A 9,541-nucleotide genomic window follows, 5' to 3' on the forward strand; every position below is an offset into this window, starting at 1 on the left:
TCTTTCCTTGGACTCATGCATCCAGAAAACTCTCACATTCAACTCCAGCTGTTTCATTTACCCCTGCTGAAGCCCATGATGTCCTACCTGGCTAAACGTTAAGAATCCTTGTCTAAAAACAAACAAACAAAAAAAAAAGTGAAAACTCTTGAGTAATTAAAGATATTCAATGGGCTATTAATTACTTCGAACTCATCTGCTCTCTTCGAAACTCTTGCCCTGGGCCTTTACACTTACTCTTTTGTTTGAGACATTCCCCCCCACCCCATAACGTCTCTGTTCTCTGGTTTTGATATGACCAAATTCTACTTGCTCCTTCAGGCATCAGTTTGGAATTTAGTTCGACAAGACATGATTTCTATTTCCTAAATACCCTTCTCAGAAGTTCTTTGCACATGTTACTTCTTTATTATTAACATCCTGTTACTTCTCTGTTTTTCTTGCTAGACTAGTAACTCATACAACAATGCCCAGTTTATTGTTATAGCCCAGATGCCGGTACAGCACCTAACACAGGCTAAATGCTCAATGAATATTGCCGAATAAATAAATGAAGAAATATTTGAAAACCATTACAGGAGCCTCTGGAATACTTCAATATACTATATTTTATTGACTTTAAAATGGCATTAGTGTTAAATACATGATAACTTTATTTTTATTATCTTATTACTTTATTTCATTATTTTATGTATCACTAAGAAAGACAAAAACTATCAATTAAACTGAATTCTAAGAAACTATCAATTATATAATAATTTCTTATTTCATAGTTGTTAAAATATGTAAAAAACAGTATGTTGAGTTCATGAAATATGAAAAACTTAAACTTATGGGAAGCAATGGAGTTTTTTAAAGACATAGTTTCTTTTTATCATCAGCAATTTATAACCTGACCCTAAAATAAAAGCTCTCATAGAACACTCAGATATCACCTTGACTTTCCTCCCTCAGTCCTCATGTTCTAAATATTTATTTGCACATGTTCAAATGTGCAATGAATATATTTGGTAAAAAATGCATCTGCTAATTCTTTTATTTTTCAACAAAAACCCTAATGCACAGAGTATTCAGTAAAATCTGTCAATGCATTGGCAGAGAGCCAGAGCCCGATTTGCAAAATTTAATTCTGTGCAGGCACATAAGGGTTGATTTGGTGGCTGCACTTGGCATTTCTCCTCTAGAGGATGCCGAACCTTATTGGCAGTAGTTGCAACATTCTCAAGTGTCTGAAAATGTGAAATTTCCATGTCCTAAGAACCCCAATTACACAATTCTGCATGAGGCATGAGGCACCTAGGAAAGATAGGGGGCGGGGAGGAAAAACACTGCTCTTTGAATACTGGCTTCGTGGTCACTTTCTGAAACACTATAGTAGCAGAAATAACATTTGTAAAATGGAGATAATTTCTGTGGTTATGCTGTGTAAAATAGATGAGACAATATTGTGAAACTGCGATGAAGATTTAAAGCAATTGCAGTGCAAACAATAAAGTTCTATCCAAGTGTAGGCTCTCACCTACATAATTTCACAACATTCTGGTAAATGGGATGGGACCAATGTCATTATATCCAGTCATCTAGTAGGAAATGTAGGAGCCCAAATGTATATGCGATCTTAAATTTATGTTCATCTAGAAAAAGAACCTTACCGTGTATGAAGCAAAAATGAACAGAAATATGCCACTTCACTTCAGTTATCTAAGCATGTATCTCAGAAACCAAAAATACTCAAAAAAAAGTGGAAGTATGGAAATGATAATAAAGACCAGCAATCAATGAAATAGAAAACAAATTTAAAGAGAAAATGCCTGTTTTACAGAATGTTATTCAGTCATAAAAAAATAAAGTCCTGATACATGCTACAACATGGATGCACCTTGAAAATATGTTAAGTAAAAGAAGCTTGACACTAAAGGCCACATACTGTGTGATATGAAATAGCCAGATGAGGCAAATTCACAGATACAAGAAGCAGATTACTAGTTACCGGGGCTAGGGGAAGAGAGTAATGGAGAGTAACAGCTTAATAAGTATGGATTTCCTTTTGAGGCAGAAAAAATATTCTGGCACTAGATAGTGGTGATGATTGCACAATATTGTGAATGTATTAAATGTCACCGAACTCCATACTTTAAAAAATTTAAATGGTGAATTTTTTGTTATATAAATTTTACCACAATAAAAAAAACTTAGAGAAGATAAAACACTCAAAAGTTGATGATTGAAAATACCAATAAAGTTTATAATCTCCTAGAAAGACTGACAGAGAATATGAGAGAGGAGAGAGAAAGAGAGGAAGAGAGAATGATAGATAGAAATTAGAAATAGTAAATATAAGTAATGAAGATGAGAATATTACCACAGATTCTAAAGATATTTTTAAAGCATTTTATGAACTATTATATTCCACTAACTTGCAAATTTGAATGAAAATGATGAATTCTTAAATTTAGAAAAAATACACAAGAAGAAACAGAAAATCTTCATGTTTTCATATTTATTAAAGAAACTGAATCCATAATTAAAATATTCAGTCCCAGTTTCATGAGTGAATTCTTCCAAACACTGAAGAAAAAAATATTAAATTTTACACAAATTTTCCAAAGAACAGAAAAACTCTTTCTCAACTCTTTTAACAAATCGATATACCCTTGCAACCAAAACCTGACAAGTTAATTACAAAGAAAAAAATTACAGACCAATAATTATCATGAACATGGACATTATTATCTTAAACAAAATATTAGCCAAAAGAATTCACAAAATATAGACAGATAATATATTATGACCAAGTAGGGTATATTTCCAGTATATAAGTTTGACTTAAAGCTTTAAATCAATCACGTAATTAATAAGATAAAGGCAAAAATAATATGGTCATCTCAATAGATGGAGACAAAACATTTAAAAAATTTAATACTCATTTATGTATTTAAAATCTGTTAGTAAATTAGAAATAGCATGAAAATGTCTTAATCAGTTAAAGAATAGCTATCACAAGGGAAAAGTTGCAAACATAAGGATATTCACTATTATTACATGTACTCAACATTAAACTAGAAGTTAAAAAAAAAAAAGAAATAAAAGATACCAAGACTGGAAAAGAAATCTGAAACACTCATTATTCACTGACAACATGATAAGCAATCAAAAAGACTTTGCAAATAAACTATTAAAATTAATATGTGAATTTATCAAGGTAGGTAGCTATAGGGTCAGTATACAGAATTATAGCTTTTTGTATAGTAACCAATAATTAGAAAAAAGAAATTTTTAAAAGGTAATATCTATAATAGTATAAAACTACTAAATTCTAAGGATCTAACAAAAGTTATAAAAAATTTCTACACAGAATACTATAAAACTTTACTGACAGAAACTAAAGATCTAAACAAATACAGATACCAACTTCAATTATTAGAAGACTCAAAATTTAATGCCCATTATCCTATACATTCAATGCCAATCTATACATTTACAATCCAAATCAAAATCCTACTGAAGTTTTGTAGTAATTGACAAATTGATTCTAAATTTAAATCGGGGTGCAGAGAGTAAGGAATAGCCATAAAAATTTTGAGGAAAAACAAATTTGAAGGATTTTACTACCTAAAAGCAAGCTTTATTATAAATATATTATAATTAAAACAATGTGATATTGGTGCAATGATTGACAAGTAATTTAGTTGAACAGAATAAAGAGTCAAGATATAAACACATAAATCTATGGACATCTTATTTATGACAAAGTGACACTGAAATACTGTAAGGAAAGGATTTTCTTTTCAATAAATAATGTATCAATTGGATATAATATACATGTGGCTACAAATAAATCTTGATCCCTATTCATGGGATACTCCAAATTGTATTTCAGATAGATGATAAATCCAAATATGGAAAATAAATAAATAAACCTTTTATAAGACCAAAAATATACTTCATAACCTGTGTAAACGTTTCTTAAACAGAACACACAAAGTCACATCTATAAAAGAAAATAGTAATAAAGTAATTTCATTAAAATTACAAATTTTCTGTCCATCAAAAGATATGTTTGAGATGGTGAAAAGGCTTAACAAAAAGTAGGAGAATATATTTTCAATACTGTTATGTACAAAGGACTCATACTTACAAATCAATAAGAAAAATGATATCAACCAAAATTTTTAAAAAGCCAAAAGTTCACTGCACAAAAGAAGACTCCAAATGGCCATTAAGCATAGGAAAAGGTGTTCAATTCCATTAGTCATCTAAGAATTGTAAATGAAAATCACAATGAGATATTTCTATACATCTATCAGAATGGTTAAAATTAAGAAAAGAAAAACGGACACTATTAACTGTTGTCGAGGAAGCAGAGCAACCAGAACTCTCCAGCCTTATGAATCAGGGGTACGTGGGTACAGCCACTTTGGAAAACTATTGGTATCTAATAAGCTGCACATTAGTGTACTCCATTGTCCAGAATTTCTAATTCTGCATGTATGCCCAACAGAAATGTTTATATATATACGTTAAAACACATTGTACAAAAAGATCATTGTATAATATTTAAAAAACCTGAATATAACATATGTTCATCAATAGTTGAATGGATAAATTGTAGTATATTCATACAGTAAAATACTATACACAATAAACAAAAAGGAATGAATTACTGCAGCATGATAAACAGAAGATTACAACAAAAATGGTTTATTTATCACTCATGCTATGTGTCTGTTGCAGGTTGACTGCAGTGCTGCTTCCTATCATCATCAATCTAGGATCCAATCTGGCACAGCAGACTGTACCTAGAGCATCACTATCTTGGGGACAAAGAGAAAAGAGATACAGTGAAATATATACTGGCTCTTAAAATTTCTACCTGCAAGTGTCATATGGTTACTCTACCAACATTTCATTGGCCAAAGTAAGTCATATGGCCACTTATGAGTTCAACAGCACAGATATGTATCATCAGCCCATTGAGGGTAGCACGTCAAAAAGAGAACCAGGTTATTTAGGCAGTAGTTAGTAATCCAAACTACCATAGAGGTTTAGCAAGTGAGTATGTGGCTTCTCGCTTGGGCCAAGGAAGTACTTTTGAATGTCTGTGTCTGGTTCCTTATAAGTAGAGGTTGAGGGGGGATTTCAGAAGCAAATGACTAATTGGGAGAGCGCTTATCAAAAAAAAATCCTGGTAAGTGGGGCAGGTAGCAAGATAAAAATAGGCAAAAGACTTAAATGTTTAAATTCATTCATGGTAGGCATGTACGACTTTATAATTTCCATTTATTATGTATGTATTGTGTGTGACTTTTAACAGATAATTTGATTCTTTTGAATACTAGTAAGTTTCTCTAGAATTTATTCACAAGCAATTTATTTTATGAAGATCTTGAGTTTACATTCTACCCACAGACAATCTTCAGATTCACTGCAGAAGCCATTATTTTTTTTTTCTGTAGTGGAAATTGTTTACAGTTTACAGAATGCTTCATCTGCTCTTTATTTAGGTTTTACTTCTTAATGGAACCAATTATATTCTACAAATTTATGTGATTCACCAGTCAGGTGTTAGAAACCACAGAGATCTTCCAGTGGGCAATGCCTAGAGCTCAACTGACACAATTTTGTGGTAAATATTCATTTCACCAGTTCCCAAACTCATCCCCGATGCACTGAATTTTTTCTGCTATGTGTGTTCTGCAAAGTATAAAACTGAGAGTTAAAAGTTTCCATTACATTCTCTGCTTCTACTGAAACACATTCCTCTTGGTTTTCCTCGATGGGATGACTTGTCCTTGACTGTGCTAATTATGGTCTTTCACATCTTCAGTAAATCACTTTCCTGAACAACCTCATTGCATGGGAAAAATGAATTTTGGCAAAAGATAGGTGATTTATTTTCTTGCTATATTTCTTGCTAAATTCCTATAGTATTATGGCAAACAATATGAACACAAGTACATCAATGATACCAAGTGTGCACCAGGTGTTCTGTGATAATGTGGCAGGAACACTAAATCAGCACTTTCCACCTCTTTTCCAATATCCTTTGGGTGTAGTGTTTTAAAACCCTGGCTACATATTAGAATTGTGTAGAGAGATTTTATAAAATACCAGTGTGTCTTCCTGTTCTGCAGAGGTAGGAACTAGAATCTATATTCCACCAATTCTCTTGAAGCCACAGTACAGGATATAATTTTGTGTCTGTAAATCAGAATGGCTTGAACAAGACTAAAATTTGAAACTGGTTGAGGAAAGAGGAAATATTGCGAACATATTTTGCTAGTATGGACCTTGGCTATAGACATGGCTCTGAACCCTTCAGTTCTTATGATTCTTTGAGCTCTGGTCTTACCTATAGTGGCTGCAACTATCTACACAGCTACTAACAATGCGTAGGGTTGCTTATATGCCCACCTCCCCATCAACACTTAGCAATATTGTGCCTTTTAATTTTTGCTAGTCGAATGATCTGAAGTAATTTAAGAGTGCTGTTTTAATTGAGACTTCTCTGATTACTAAAGATTATCATCTTTTCATGTGTTCCATTTTTCCCCTCTTCTTTAAATTGCCTCTTCATACCATTTACCTTATTCCTTGGGGTTGCTACCTTTACTTTGTATTCTTAAGAGTTCCTAATATATTTTGCTTAATAATACCTTGTCAGTTTAATGCTTCAAATATTTCTCATTCTGATATTAGTCTATTATCTTTGTCAATGGTGACCTTCCCTGAATGGAACTCCTCAATTTTGATGACTCAAATTCAATCAACTTTTTTTGTCTTAGGTTTATATTTTTGAAATTTTGTTTCAGAAGTCTTTCCCTATCCTTGGGTCATAAGGTACTATCTTACATTACCTTCTATTAACTCGAAAGGTTATGGGCTCTTGTATGGTAGTTAACTAGTGAGGTTAAGTAGAACATAGTTTTATTTCCCTCCATAGAGTATCTATTTTTCCAGTGTGAGCTCTTAAACAAATGTCCTTTCCCTATAAATTGGTACTGCTAACTTAATCTTATAGTAATTCCTCAAAGATCTCTATTCCATTTATCTATTTTTTTTTCCCAAATACTAACCTGTTTTTATTATTAGGCCTATCTCTGCTCTTTATTTTTATTTTTTGAAGTTGACTTAGCACTTCCATATGCATGAAAAATTTAGTGTAAGATACGTCATACATATCTAAGAGTTTATAAAATACATATGTACAATTATAGAATAATTATAAATGAAATATCAGTGTAAATCACCATCCAGGCCAGCAAATATAATATTGCAGCACCCCAAAAGTTTTCTATGTGTCTTTCACTGACCACAATCGCCATCTTCTCTAGAAGCAACCAGTACCCCAACTTTTGTGATAACTACTGCCTTTCTATTCCAACTTAACCACTTATGCATGCATCCTCAAACAATATTGTTTAATTTTACCTGTTTTGAAAGTCTCCCCAAATAAAATCATACACTTGTATTCATTTGTGTTTTCTTTATTTGTGAAATTTATCCATGTCATTGCATGTAGTTCTAGTTGTGGTATACATTGCTGTATAGTATTCATTATATGAATTTATTACAAGTTATATTTATCCATTTAAACTTTATCAACATTTGCTTTTCTTTAGGTATTAATTTCTCTTAATGTGAAGATTTTTTTTTATTACGAATTGTTTACTGGTTTAGAATTATAATATTTTCAAATACTTCTTGAGACAGTTTAAGGAACTATACTAGTAGACACTAGCTACCTACTCAAATCCCTCCTTTCTGGGCACCAGGTTACCCAACTAGCCCCTCTTCTAATTAGGTATAGCCATATGACTATGCTCTTATTAATAGAATGTCAGTAGAAGCAGCTTGTCCCACTTCCAGGTTTGTCCCTGAAGACATCTGGTGTTTCTCCACACACTCTTTTTCCCATTTCCATGGGATAGAATCTAATATGATGACTGATCATGAAGATGATAATGCTCTACAGAATACATGCAACTACATGAAAACTGCTAGATCCCTAAAGTACCACAAGGATCAAAATTTTTACACTGTGCTATCTCAAAAACAGCTCTTTTATGTCAGCAGTCTCCAACAGTTTTGGCACTAGGGACTGGTGCTCCTATAAGAATCTAATGCCTGATGATCTGAGGTGGAGCTGAGGCAGTGATGCTAGCGCTGGGGAGCAGCTGCAAATACAGATGAAGCTTTGCTTGCTCGCCTGCCGCTTGCCCCCTGTTATGTGGCTCAGTACTGGTCTGTAGCCTGGGGTTTGGGGACTCCTGTTTTATGTGACGGAGAATATATATATGTACATATGTATATGTGCATATGTGTATATATATACACACACATATATACACACATACACACACACACACACACACACATATATAATTAACAAGCATTTATAAAACACTAGCACGTAACAAGCACTGTTCCAGAGTTTTACATATACTAATCCTTAATCCTCTTACCAATCCTTGGTGGCAGTTGCTTTTATTAACTTCAATTTTAAAGATGAGAAAACTGAGAAGTAGAGAAGGCCAGAGATGCACAGCTAGTAAATGCTGGGATTTGTATCCAGAAAATGGCTCCCTAGTTGGTGCTCTTACCCACTATGATTTACTACCTTTCAGCAATGTCTGTATTCTTTAAGCCCCTATATTTGGGGTCACCTATTACAATCACTTAGCATGACCTTAAAAATATAGGAATTTGAACCTAGATTTGGGGATTCTAAAAATAACATTAAATATGCAGCTAGACTAGAGTTAAGGAAACAGATATTGCAGGCTGCAAAGCTGGAGATTCTTGTAATGTCATCCCCAAAATATTTAATTAACCATGTCCTGCAGTAACTTGAAAGGTTGGCCACTTACCCAGAGAGTAAATAGAACGTTGGTGTGTCTTCATTGTTCCTTGATGTTTTCCACAGAGGACAGTAGGAAAATTACATTCTTAGGTAAGAGCTATCAGTCATAAAGCTGAAGGCTATAGAGAAGGTCTAGAAATTTGGTTTTGTGCTGCAAGAGCAAGAATAAGATTGCAACAGCTGATAGCCTTTCGAAATGTCTCCCAATTAGGAAAGCTGAGGGATCCAGCACTGTGAGAGATTATAGTTATGGTGATGCCTCTTTCCCCCATTCATTCAGTTGGCCACCAAGGGGATAGCATTTAAATTGGAGAGAGAAATTTGTAAACAGGGAAATCTGGAAGTAAAATAGGCTTAAAAACTATACTCCAAAGGAAAACCAAGTGTTAGTGCTGGCATGTGGCATTGACTGGAAACAGACACAGAACCCTATCAAATTTCTAAGATACTTAAATTTCAAAAGCAACCAAAAGCGTGCCCTAAAAATGTCCTCAGGCTCTCAGACCTACATCTGTAGGAAGGAGGCTACCAAAATTACATATTCTTTCCAAGACCTATGTCAGATATGGCCTTAAAGCATGGTGCACTAGGTAGAATTCCCCAAAAATCTGTAATCATAGAGGACATGGGGAAGTACACCATTGCCAAGACAGAAAAATCTCTCAATTCCTGTCTGGT

The sequence above is a fragment of the Rousettus aegyptiacus genome, unplaced genomic scaffold, assembly GCF_014176215.1.
Source record: "Rousettus aegyptiacus isolate mRouAeg1 unplaced genomic scaffold, mRouAeg1.p scaffold_m13_p_13, whole genome shotgun sequence".
In the NCBI taxonomy this organism is placed as follows: domain Eukaryota; kingdom Metazoa; phylum Chordata; class Mammalia; order Chiroptera; family Pteropodidae; genus Rousettus; species Rousettus aegyptiacus.